The sequence below is a fragment of the Malus domestica genome, chromosome 07, assembly GCF_042453785.1.
Source record: "Malus domestica chromosome 07, GDT2T_hap1".
Lineage (NCBI taxonomy): Eukaryota > Viridiplantae > Streptophyta > Magnoliopsida > Rosales > Rosaceae > Malus > Malus domestica.
Genome location: NC_091667.1, coordinates 23,175,735 through 23,190,222, shown reverse-complemented (window position 1 = coordinate 23,190,222; position 14,488 = coordinate 23,175,735). Strand labels below are relative to the sequence as shown.

General features: G+C 39.4%; 1 pseudogene; it reads left to right on the top strand.

Annotated features, from left to right (window-relative positions):
- Positions 1 to 316: 316 nt before the first annotated feature.
- Positions 317 to 13,674, top strand: LOC103420706 (probable L-gulonolactone oxidase 6; annotated as a pseudogene).
- The last annotated feature ends 814 nt before the right edge of the window (positions 13,675 to 14,488 follow it).

The following is a 14,488-nucleotide window of genomic DNA, read 5'->3' as shown; positions in this document are numbered from 1 at the left end:
TTCTATATCCTTTATTTTACAAATTTTGTCTCTCTAACATTACCCTAATATCGAATGGTGAAAATAAAATCTTGTTGATCAACTTACCAACTAGTATCCAATAAAATAAAATAAAAAATCGATCACCAAATTCTGTCTGTGCTCTGCCACAAAAACTTAGTCACTATATAAATTAGGTTATAACTTGTAAGTATGATAAACCAATAATATTAAGCTTATCACTAATTAAGTATTGAAGTATAGACTTCGAAGCATTCCAAACTTTTAAAAGTTTTTAGATTTCGTACTAAGTATGTTTATACAAGTTACAAGTCAAATATATATATATATATAGCAGGCTATAAGGGTACATATAAATATATGCTTCAAGACCAAGAAATTTGAAGAACAGCATCAATCATGTCTTCGTTATTCACAAAATCAGTTAAGTTGGGGCTCCTTCTCCGACTAATTTGTCTATTCATCTCGTCATTCTCGGTGTGCATTTCAACCCCTCCAGAGGACCACATAAAGTGTTCATCATCAAGCAACAAAAACTGCACCCTCACAAACTCCTATGGCATCTTCCCCGATCGATCGATGTGTAGAGCAGGTACCGTAGCATATCCTTCAAACGAGGAAGAACTAATTTCAATAGTGGCCAATGCAACAAAGAACAAGACTAAAATGAAGGTGGCAACTCGTTACTCTCATAGTATTCCAAAGCTGGTTTGTTCAAGTGAGGAAGATGGGTTGATCATAACCACCAAGCACCTCAATCGTGTGGTGGAGATTGATGCTGAAGCAAAGACCATGACATTGGAGAGTGGTGTGACTCTGAAGCAGCTCATCAGTGAGGCTGCAAAGGCAGGGCTGGCCTTGCCTTATACACCATATTGGTGGGGTTTAACCATTGGAGGTTTATTAGGGACTGGGGCACATGGCAGCACATTGTGGAGCAAGGGAAGCTCGGTTCATGATTACATGGTGGGTCTTACAATTGTGAGTCCGGGAGGGCCTAAAGATGGTTATGTCATGGTTCGAAGGCTCAACGATGGTGATAAAGATCTTAATGCAGCTAAAGTTTCACTTGGAGTCTTAGGAGTAATTTCCCAGGTATTTTTTTTTTAATTACCGTCTTTGGCATTCCTAAAGAAGTTCGTACAAATATTATGTGCACAAATTGCATACATATTCTGAAAAATCTGATTCACATTTATGAAGAAGCACCAAAACCCATATACTGGACCACCATGGAAGCTCAACTCCATATTTGAGGGGAGCACGCCCTAGGCCGTTAGGCTTGGCTGGTACACCTACTGAACTTAAAGGAAAAACTTAATAGGAAGACCACATTTTATGAATCATATTTTTTGGTCTATTATTTGATATGGCAAGTGATGTGTACATGTCACATCAACTAATCAATACATTTCTTTAGATGTTGGTGCATCACTTACCATATAAGAAAGTACTTTAATGTAGTATAAATTGATGACCAATAAAAGGAGTTTCAAATTGTATCATCATTATGACTCATCGCGACAAAGAGAATGTATCAAACGATAACCTTAAGGAACAAGAAAATTGGAATCCGTCAGAGAGTATTGACAAAACTTTGAAGTTTATTGATTGAAAAGTAGGAAAATTTATGGGAGATCACATTTTTGGATTCCAATAGTGTACCATCGAATGTGACACATAATGTGTACATGTTATGTCAATTATTGAGTTTATCTCATTGAAAGTTGATCATATGTCTCATTTGCCACATCACTTTGTACAAAATGTGGTTCACTAACATTTCTCTTGAAAGTAGTATGAAAGATAACAAACCCTAACACTTTAAAGGTGGCTTATATAGTCCTATACTTAAAAAAAAAATGTGGTCTTCCTGGAATTTCTCTTGAAAGTTTGAAATATAACAAATCCTAACACTTCAAAGGTGGTTTATAGAGTCCTAAAGTTGACTAGAGTCTAGGACTAGGAGTAAAATAATAAAAGAACTCAACAGATGACGTCCTAAAGTTAGGATACATACCGGGATCCTCCACAGAAGGCATACCCATCACAGTACAAAGCTCAGTAGAGAGACTATTTGGAACATTTACGCCAAAGAACATACAAGATTTCTGAACATTCACCTTTTGACCAGACACCAAACAGTAATTGTCAATAAGCTTATTCAGAGTACTACAATTCTGCTTATCAGCCTTGAGGAAAAGTAGGGTATCATCCGCAAAAAACATATAGGAAATTACTGGACATCCGGAATGCAGAGAGATGCCAATGAGTTGCCGCCTGTCAACCGCCAATTGGAGAAGTCTGGAGAAAACATCATTTACAAGGATGAATAGGTACAGAGATAAAGGGTCATCCTGACGGATACCCCTAGACGGAGTAAACTTCCGCCCCGGCTGTCCATTGATAATCACCGCAAAGTCTACAGTCTTCACACACCCCATCACTAAATTCCTCCATTGAGAACAGAACCCCATCCTTTCCATTACCGCCTCCAAGAAATCCCATTCTACTCGATCATATGCTTTATGCATATCAAGCTTAAGACCCATTTCAAACTTATATTTCGCTTTCCTTAATTTCAAAAAGTGGAACATCTCAAGAGCAATGCCAATGTTATCCTGAATTTGTCTCCCAGATACGAAGGCACTCTGCATTGAAGAAATCAAATCTGGAAGGATAGGTTTGAGACGATTTGCAAGGATTTTTTAGACTATCTTTTAGGAGTAATTACATAAACTGATGGGTCGAAATTGCCCCACAGAAACTGGGTTCTTGACTTTCGGGACTAGCACAATATGAGTAGAATTGAGGCGTTTCGGGGAGCAGGCCCCTTGCATGTAATCCTGCACAATACAGTTGACATCATCAATAAGAGTATTCCAGAATGTGTGATAGAAAACACCCTGGAAACCGTCAGGTCCAGGGGCCTTTCGGCCACCCATTTGGAAGGTAGCCTGTTTAATTTCCTCCACACCAACCGGCCTGGTCAAAGCCTCATTCATCTGTTCACTCACCGTATGTTGGAGGCAGTGTAACGACGGTCCCCAATCTCTTTGACCCGAGGAGGTGAAAAGATTAACATAATGTTCATCAAAGGTATGGCGGATGGTATCCTGGTTCTCCACCCAACCGTTCCCCTCATCCTGGAGTTTGACCACACAATTTCTTCTCCTGCGTTGCAAAGTGGAATGATGAAAGAAAGCAGTATTCGCATTACCTTCCCGAAGCCACTTCACCCTTGATCTTTGAAGCTAATAGCTTTCCTCAATCTCCCATAATCTTCCAATGCGCACTGTTAACTCCTTTATTTGCTCAAAGTTTTTACTCCAATTATATTGAAGATCCCCCAACTGATTTAGGAGACATTCAAGCTCGATACCTCTCGACTGGAAAGCATTTCGACTCCAACAAGACAGTTGGGACCTACACTGGTTCAGCTTCTTTTGCCATCTCGTAATGCCATCTCTTGCATATTGTCGCCTCCAATAACTTTCCACAATTTCCGTACATTTCTCCTCCTTGGCCCAAAACGCTTCAAACCGAAACACTTTCTTCGATTTTTGACCTCGAGGCTGACTCTGAATAATTAGGGGGCAGTGATCCGACCCAATAACAGGTTCATGAATGACCAAGGAGTTAGACCAACACTCCTGCCACAGCTTGTTTGACAGAGCTCGATCCAACCTCTCCTCCACGAGCTGCCCATTTCTCATACCTCTCCAAGTAAACGGAGGTCCATTAAAATCCAGGTCCATTAACTCCAAAGAGTTTAGGAACTCTTCCAGAAATCTCGGCCTATTATAGTTCAGCTCCGTTCCCCCGACTTCTCATAATCCCAGAGTATCTCATTGAAATCACCACCGCAAAGCCAGGGAATATTTGATGGTTTAAACCAGGTATGCATCCACCCCCAGAAAGCATCATTATCAGCCCGATAGGAAGTGCCATACACCCACGTGACACGCGTCCAACCCTCAGAGTCCACAAGCTTAATCCGAGCATCAATAATGTGCTTAGAAGAAAACCTAACTTCCACTTCTACAGACTCATCCCACCACATACTTAAACCCCCAGCTCTCCCTACTGGCGAGACATGAAAGCCCTTCGAATACCCCAAACGCCTATGAACACCATCAACTCTATGATCCTTCATTTTGGTTTCAAAGAGAAAGATCATAGCGGGTCTGTGTTTTCTGATTAGCCCATAAAGGGCTCGAACTACCGTGTCCGACCCGAGACCAAGGCAGTTCTAGAGTAAATGTATCATGGTACTTTTACGGCTGTTAAGGGCCACCCGCCACCACCCTGTGAACCTTCGCCCTTCTTTCCTACGAACAGTACAATTTTCTCCTGCTCAGATGTGTCTTCTAGGTGTTATTGTAAGGTTAAAGGAACTGCCTATGACTCATCTGCTACATAACTGGTTCGTCCCTTCTCCAAGCCGCTCGTCCTCATAAGTAAATTGTCTCCTGCCTTTTTCTTTTTGTGAGAATAAGGTTCAATCTCCATGAACTCCCGCTTAGATCCTCTTTTGTTGTTGTTCTCCTCATTCACTTCAGTATACACCATATTAGGAATAGACAGTTGCATGCTTGCGTTCCGCCCTGGGTCGGAAAAGCTAGGCCCATCACTAGCATGAATCTCTTGAATTCTCGCAGCCTGGGAAAAAATACTTGGGCTTGGAAAATGGAACAAATGGGTTAGCTGATGGCCCAATTAGCCTAAACGCATTACCACATGGTGAGTCACATGGGGTTCATGTCCGTCCACAAGCCATTGCTGAAAGTCCATTTTCTGGCCCTCCATCCTACTCCTCACCCTATTCCATCTTTTCATCCCTTTACTTGAACTGTGTGCCTTCGTATGGTGTGCGGGTCCCATTGAAGTTCCAACTGCTTCCAGACTACTAGGTGTCTCTGTAGTTTCAACGCGCCGCTGCAATAAGTTCCTATCACATCATCTGATGGCTCCAGCCAGTCTTCTTTCTCCTGCATTAATGGCGAGGGGTCTCCTTTCTCCTTTCGTCCATTCGCCATACCCAGCAGCATCACCATTCCCGATAGCAAAAGAACATTCAGTATTGACATGCCCTATCCCCCCGCATCGATAGCAGAAATCCTGGAGCCTCTCGTATCGAAATTCAATCCATGAATCCTTATTATTGCCCCTTGGAATCCAGCAGCCCTTAGCAAGAGGATTCTTAGTATTAACTTCCACCCTTACTCGGAGAAAACCCCGAGCTTTTACCGGATCATCTAATTCCACCAAATCTCCAATCTCTTTTGCCAGACGTCTCACATTTGTTTCTGTGCTGAGAGAAAGTGGCACCCCTCGAATTTGGACCCAGAAAGGTACCAGTGCCATTTGGATTTCCTCAATCGCTAGATCTGGTGGCCACCTTTTTACAGAGAAATTTTGTTTCATGACAGCCCACGACAATTGCCTCAAAATCTTGACAGTCGTGCTTTCATCATGCACTGTTATGATAAAAGTGTTATCATGGACCCATTTGACTTCCACCTCACCCATATCCTTCCATGACGACCTCAGTATATTTCTGACCCCCCACTTATTCAAAGATTTATTTGTGAGAGCAACCCCCACCAGTTTCACCCCCATTCCATTGTTGATAGATCCATTGACTTCTCGAGATGGACCACAAATTCCTCCACCGCTGAATTCGCCATGTGTCTTCTTCTACCACGTGCTCCCTGTTTCTTGCGAATAGATCTGGTGATGATGTACCTTGTAGATTCAATTCGAAGAGAGTGATGTTGATTGCACTCGTACTCCACAAACATGTCCTGCGTTTGCAGGGTTCCATTCTGTGTAAATAGGAAACCAACTACAAAAAGGAAGTTTAGTGCTGAGTACCTGTTTGACCCAGAAGGAGAAAGATGTTGTCTATTTACGCCGGATCTAAAAGTAGGTGGCCTGCCTTTAATGTCATTAACTATTCGGGGTTGTTGCCCACAATAAATTCCCCCACCTCCGACCATAATGGAAGGTGAGGGAATTGAAAGCCCCAGAAACCCCACCTCCAGAGAAATAAATACCAAATCCAATTGAAAATATGCCGATGCGGACCCCAAGCCAGAGAGAGAAACAAACCAAACTTCTTAGCAGCGATAGGGAAAGAACGATTTAAAACTCCCACAAAGGAAGAAGAAAACACTCACAACAGAGGACTCTCACGGAGGAGAGAAAAATGCCATACTAATAAACCACCATAAACTATAGAATTCGGCCAAAAAAAAAACCCACTAGTCACGGCAAAGCAATGAGTAGAATTGTGTCGCTGTTTGCTTCGAAATGGTAAGTCATCGGCCCAAATCGGATATTAAAGACAAAATCTGCATAATTTTTTCTTGTTGTCGAATAGCATTTTTCAGCGCGATCTTCAATTCATTCCGTCATTTGGTTTACGTTACTGTTGACCCTAAGGATTCAGAAATCCTTCTCGACCGAGACTTGGATAGGTAATCAACCGTCCTCGCCGCAGTGATGTTGATGCCAACGAAAGATGCTGCGAGATCGGCTGATTATACGGTGACAGAGCTATCTATGCTAACTTAAGATATCATCGGTTGCTTTCACAGTGATGTTGATGCCAACGAAAGATGTGTCAGTGAAAAGAGAAAATAAAAATCTCAGTTGTTAAGAGAGTTTGCGCAGGGCAGTTGTGTGTTGAATTGGAGATCCCCGAATGATGCATGACCCTTTTGTATTTATAGTAGCAGAACACTAGGATTGTCAATGTAAATAATGGGAATATTCTCTCAAGTATGCATGATCCCTTAACCTTAGAAACCGACCGAGACTTAAACTTCTTGAATTATCCCAAATGGATCCCGTGGCCTTGATGATTTCCTAGAAACAAACCGAGACTAAACCTCTCGAATTATCCCATATTTTCCTTATACTCTTGTGCTGATTACCCCACACATGCATGAATTGCATGAGATTGGCTCATTTCCCACGAAAGTACATGATTATTCCATCATTTTGATCAACACCAAGCCACGTGCATGATAACATTTAATCATTATCACCAATCCTGAACTGGATAATAACAATTTCAAGAAATTCATTCCCATCCTGCTTGCATATCATTACCTTTCTCCACGTATAGGTAATCTTTCAAATTAGACTCCACCTTGGTTACTAATTGATGCCACCACGTGCTAGGACTATCCTCACCCGTGTTGAATGCTAAGAATCCCAAATTAAATCTAACTGTTATGCTTGCTTCAATACAGCTTGCGCCGTATTTATCTCGTACAAGAAAAGTGTCAAGATAATTCATTATTAAAAGATAATTATTATGATTAAAAGTCATAATATTATCCCATAACAACAACAAAATTATCTTAACTTTTCCTACCCGACGGTGTGAAGCTATACTTACTCAACGGCCTTGATTACTCGAGCCGATGGTGTAAATTTGGGTCCAAACATTGCCCCCCAGTTTCCTTGAGCTTCGACTCGTAAGCCGAATGATTAAGGAAATTATACTTTTTGAACACTCCACATATCCACCACACCCGAGCATTCATGAAACCAAAAGTCACTGAAACCAACTCATTTACCACAAAGGGACAATTCGTCGAACAACAAAAACCTTTTCAATACATAACTTGGCAAAAATTTAATAGACCTGCCGAGCTCGGTGAGAATCTTAGCAAATTAGGCCGAGGTTGACGATTTGGCAGAGTTTTGCATTTATGCCGAAATTATTGTGTGATTGCATGCATAAGGTTGCCATTCGGCCAAAAGCTTCTATTCAGGTTATATATATATATATATATATATATATATACACATACACACACACACACGGCACTAGGCCATAATCATGTTGGCTTGAAAATATATATATTATGTAGACGGCAAGCCGAATGGCCATATACATGTATACATGAATGATCCCACACTCGGCAATAATGCCTTGCCGAGCTCGGCATGTATGTTATATACAGTTTTGTAAAGCGAGCCGAAGCCGAGGCTGAGGAGAATATAGCCTATATATATATATATATATATATATATATCATTCGGCCAAACTTCTTTCATTCGGCAAAACTTTATTTATTTATTTAATTTTTTTTTTCTTCAACCACTTCGGCTGAAAGTAGCTTTTTTTCTTTCTTTTATATACATATATTTGGCCTAAACTAATATATATAAGTTTGGATTGCTTCCTCGACCAGCTAATATTTAGATTGCCGCACTGTTGTTACTCCCCTTATTTTCTTATGCATCGGCTTAATTAGCCAGATGATTAAGAAAATAATTTTTTTTTTTCTAAATGTAAATAAAAGTGGCCGAACCATAGTTAGGAGGAGGCCAACGATGCTTTATTCCAAGCCAAGATCTTGTAATAACAAAATTTTGAAATTGATTTCGCCTTAGGCTGAATAAAGAATTTTCTCCAAATATTTTTGACTTGGCGAAATATTTTTCATTTTCGGCCGCCAAATATGTTAGACAAATATTATGCCCCCCAGGCATAATTACGTTGTTAATTTCAGCTTCGAACTCAAATAACTTGGCCCAATGGAATTTCTCTATATCGGCTTTATTGCCGATAATCATATCGATTAGCATAGTTTCGGCGTCAATTTTTTGCTCAGAAACTTGAACGTTTTCTTCTAGGCCTACCACACTTTCAGTCTCGACTGAAAAAACAAGTGGCCTAGGTTTTTCTTCGGCCATCTCGACAATCTTCTTAGGCCGAATTTTAATTGTGGCCAGAGCGAAAAATTGCCCCTCAGTCTTTTGAGCCAACCATTCTTCAAATGGAATTGATTTGAACCAAAAAGACATTTTTTTATCAAGCCACTCATAATATCGAGCTCTATCTTCATTTAACCATTGATCTTGTAAGCTATGATGAACCTTCACCTTTATCATTTGAGAGAAAGATTTTGCCTTTCTTTATTTGCTTCAACGATCCAGTCAAGGTGTTTTTGTTGCTCGACAACTTCCTTGAGTAGGCGCCAAATCTCATCTTGATCGTGATCTTGATATATCATGTGAACTTCCTAGTTTTAGCACTGGGTCCCACAGGGCGTGCCAAAATGTTGATCCTAAAAACTACCAAGCCTACGTGGCGCGCAGGCCGAGTAATCTATGAGCTAACTACGTCCTTCGGTTAAATGCGGGGCGTGCCAACTCGTCGGCCGAGCTCGGCCGAGGAGTAAAATTTGTTGATGTTGTGTTGGGTGCACTACTAACTTCTTGATCTTGTGATTGTGGCCGAGGAAGGAACACGTCTCGGCCTTCAGGTTCTAGAGCTTGAAGACAAGGCTACTAACTTAGCGAAGTTCAATATCCAATTCGGCTTCCAATGTGCCGAATGTAATAACTCGTAACACCTCACTTTGCCGAGAAGACTGATGAGATAACCTCGACCAATAAGGATTCAGAAATCCTTCTCGACCGAGACTTGGATAGGTAATCAACCGTCCTCGCCGCAGTGCTGTTGATGCCAACGGAAGATGCTGCGAGATCGGCTGATTCTACGGTGACAGAGCTATCTATGCCGACTTAAGATATCACCGGTTGCTTTCACAGTGCTGTTGATGCCAACGGAAGATGTGTCAGTGAAAAGAGAAAATAAAAATCTCAATTGTTGAGAGAGTTTGCGCAGGGCAGTTGTGTGTTGAATTGGAGATCCCCGAATGATGCATGACCCCTTTGTATTTATAGTAGCAGAACACTAGGATTGTCGATGTAAATAATGGGAATATTCTCTCAAGTATGCATGATCCCTTAACCTTAGAAACCAACCGAGACTTAAACTTCTTGAATTATCCCAAATGGATCCCGTGGCCTTGATGATTTCCTAGAAACCAACCGAGACTAAACCTCTTGAATTATCCCATATTTTCCTCATACTCTTATGCTGATTACCCCACACATGCATGAATTGCATGAGATTGGCTCATTTCCCACGAAAGTACATGATTATTCCATCATCTTGATCAGCACCAAGCCACGTGCATGATAACATTTAATCATTATCACCAATCCTGAACTGGATAATAACAATTTCAAGAAATCCATTCCCATCCTGCTTGCATCTCATTACCTTTCTCCACGTATAGGTAATCTTTCAAATTAGACTCCACCTTGGTTACTAATTGATGCCACCACGTGCTAGGACTATCCTCACCCGTGTTGAATGCTAAGAATCCCAAATTAAATCTAACTATTATGCTTGCTTCAATACAACTTGCGCCGTATTTATCTCGTACAAGAAAAGTGTCAAGATAACTCATTATTAAAAGATAATTATTATGATTAAAAGTCATAATATTATCCCATAACAACAACAAAATTATCTTAACTTTTCCTACCCGACGGTGTGAAACTATACTTACTCAACGGCCTCGATTACTCGAGCCGATGGTGTAAATTTGTGTCCAAACAGTTACATTATTTGAACAAAAACTTATACCATAAGAAATGCTTGTTTTACTGCCCTGTGATCATTTTTATCATATATTTACTGGGAGTAGTCCAATGTGAGATAGAGTGGAAATGTATCATTAGGATTAGGATAGGTCATATATATATTTGATCCTTTCCAAGAAACATTTTATTTAATAATTTACTGTCGAGTGAAATTGCTTGCAAAAACAGTACCAGCCATGACAGTAGCGATTATGACCATGACCACAGGATAAAAAACAAGAAAAGAAAAAGTCAGTTTATATTTTGGGAGCTTTAACCAAATATTTTTGGTAATGTTTATTTTTAATAAAAAAATCACATTTTTATTTTTTTCTTGGTACTATTCACTACAACTGTATTTGTCATTTTTCATTAAAATTAAAGTTTTTTTGGACTTTCCTTTAATTTTTCTTTATATTTTTGGTCTACAGATTTAATTGATTGTCACTTAAGTTTCTAATAATTTAAGTTGCAATCGTAACCTTGTTATGTTTCATCTAGTTTGCAGCCAAATACAAAAAACCTCAACTCAGGTGGAAATCAAGCCAAACATTTCACCAAAAAAAAAAAAAAAAAAAATCAGGCCAACTATACATAGGGGATGAAAATGATAGTGTGTTGCCCTGTCAACACTCCATCAAAATGCTAGATGGAGTTCATTTTCATCTTTAATTGCAAACTAAACCAAACTTCAATGGTACACATTAGAGGATTTGGATCCCATCTGGATCTAAATTGTGGGGATCCTAGGGATCCTTACATCCTAACCGTTAATCATATATCGTATGATCATAAATTATTTAAAATTTTATTATTTAAAATTAAACATAAATAGTAATTGACGAAAACTATCTGCACGATATACAATGAACGATCTTAATATGAGGATCCTTAGGTTCCCCACAAAGAGGATCTGGAGAAGACCCTCATCCCACATTATAAACTATAAGGTCTTGATGGAATGTCTCTTTCTGTCATTTAATTAGGAGGAAAACTTAAGCCCTACGTGGATGGACTTTTTCCAGGGAGTCTCCTAGGAAAACACACTTTTCCACTTAAACTGTTTTCAGCATTTAAGGGATCAAATAAGTGTGAATTTGACATTCTTGAAAATTTAAGCAAATAAACACATATAATATGCTACTAAACCTTTTAGAATGAGTAGTCAGAATATCAAAAACTTATTAGCTAGATGTCAAAAGTACACGGTTTTTCATTTTAGAGTGTATTTGGACTTTATACAAACGGAAAAGGTTAAGTACAGACAACCTCTAAGCTACAGAGTTATTTTCACATTGGTACCCAAACTACTAAAGGGACACAATATGTAATTTAACAAAACAAAAAAATCTCAAGTGATGAAAATATGCTGGTGGTTAGTACGAAACCTCCCAATAAATCATAAGCAACATGAAGAGACTATAAATTTGACCTCTCTTTTTGGTAGGTTACTCTAAATTTGCAACCCATGTTTAAGCGAGCGATCACATACTTGAGCAGGAGCGACTCAGATTTGGGAGAGCAAGTAGTTAGGTTTGGCAAGGAACATGAGTTTGCAGACATCATATGGTACCCTAGCCAGCACAAGGCTGTCTATCAGATGGATGATTGTGTCTCCACAAATACCTCTGGCAATGGCCTATATGACTTCATTCCTTTTCGAGCCACACCTTCACTTGCTCTTGCAGATATCAGAGCCAAAGGTTTGTTTACTATATATATTACAAGATTTTACAAAACGAACCATATATAAATGTGTGTGGGTGATGTAAAATCTTGAAACGTAATGTTGCATTACTCATATAATATTACAACACACATTTTTTATTTTCACTAGACTTCCTACATAACAAAAAATTGTGAATTAGTTTGTCGGAGACTTTGAGATTTGATACTTTGACATCTTATGTTAAAGCTTGAATTAAGACTGCACATTCATAAGTGATTTCAAATAATTTAATTTATCCATCCAAAGTGTGAAAGCATAATATATCAAGTTGTAGACACCCTTACTTATTTTATATATAGTGCACATTTCGCATATGTCCATTATTTTTATAAAAGAATTCAATTTTTTTATTTATCCATGTGTCTTTGTGTGTTATTATGGTAGAGGAGAACCAAGAATTTCAGAGTGATGCTGATGGGAAATGCACTAGTGCAAAGTTGGTTACATCTACTCTCATTACAAGTGCTTATGGTTTGACAAACAATGGTATGCATTATTTCTGGTATTTCCTGCTTAATCATTCTGAACTCCATTTCTAAGCAAAAAAAGGTACTTCCAAACAATATTAATTTCAAACAGGTCTGTTTTTTACTGGCTATCCTGTTATTGGATATCAGCATCGGCTTCAGTCATCCGGGACTTGCTTAGATAGTCTTGAGGATTCAAGGATCACAGCATGCCCATGGGACCCCAAAATCAAGGGTGAGTTTTTTCATCAAACAACATTCAGCATTAACTTGTCTCTGGCTAAGAACTTCATTCAAGATGTGCAAAAGCTAGTTGAGATTGAACCAAAAGCGCTATGTGGAGTAGAAACTACAACGGGATCCTAATGCGGTATGTTACTACCTCAAGCGCTTACCTTGGCAAGCAAGAAGATGCAGTCGACTTTGATATCACATATTATCGTAGTAAAGACCCAATGACACCTAGACTTTATGAAGGAATACTTGAAGAAATAGAGCAACTTGCTCTTGTTAAGTATAAAGCATTGCCTCATTGGGGAAAAAATCGGAACATAGCGTTTGATGGAGTGATGAACAAGTACAAGGGTTCTGAAGAGTTCTTGAGGGTCAAAGATGTTTACGATCCAATGGGGCTCTTCTCTAGTGAATGGACAGACCAAGTTCTTGGAATTAAGGATGGGGTGACAATAGTTAAGGAAGGGTGTGCACTAGAAGGGTTGTGCATCTGCTCAAAAGACATTCATTGTGCCCCAAGCAAAGGCTATTTCTGTAGGCCTGGCAAAGTTTTTAACGATGCTAGGATTTGTACCCATGTGACTACGAACCAAGCTAGTTAACTAGTTAATGTCACGTCGTCAATAATGTAATTTGATTGGGAGGGTTTTGCTTGCAGTACCAGTTGTTTGCAAAATTGCCTTCTGTTGGTTGTTGTAGTAACTAAATAAATTAAACAACTTACGAATATAGGTAGCAATAAGCTTGGAAGCATATGCATATATATACAACAGTCTTCCTAGATGTTATTTTCTCCGTTCTCTAAACAGTCAAGAAGCACTACTAGAAATTGCTCATAAGCTTTGCAACAGGACCTCAATAGCCTGTTCCAATTGTGCCCAAAATTCCACTCCATGAAGCAAAATGATCATATGATTGACACTGAATAAGAAATTAAAAATAAAAATAAATAAAAATAGAAATAAAAAAGAGAAAATGAGGATCCATCCCACCTTTATTGCAATTGTTTTTTTTTTTTTTAGAAGAAGTACAATATTCATTAATTTAGAAAATATAACGTACATTCTCGGAGGAAAGTGTACTTACATGAGTCTCTATAAAACCTTGCTAGGATTTTCGACCTGGTCAAACGAAAAAGAGTGTCCTGCACATCAACGTAGAGTTAACCATCCTCTAGAACAAATGTGAAAAGAATATTACATAGAGGCATCCTCAAAGAGAACATCGGTTATGAAATTCGGTGGTTCCTCAAACCACATCACCTCCTGCTGACATCCAATGCATGCCCTTGCAAGTCTATGAGCTACATTATTCGCTTGGCGACGAATCAAATTGAAGTTCTTCTGGGAGATGTCTCTTATAAAAGTTCTGATGTCATTAATAAGGGACCCAAGGAAAGAGGTATCGTCCCCGTGATTCTTCATGGCTGCCAGTGTCAGACTCGAATCGCCTTCGAAGATTATTTGGCAGCCATCCACAAAATGGTCCTGGAAACAAAATTGGCCCAGCGCGAACGGGTGAGCCCTGGCTTGGCTCCACGTGGTTGCCGATGTGTGCAACTCCATGTGTGACCCATAAAATAAGGTATCACGTGTGG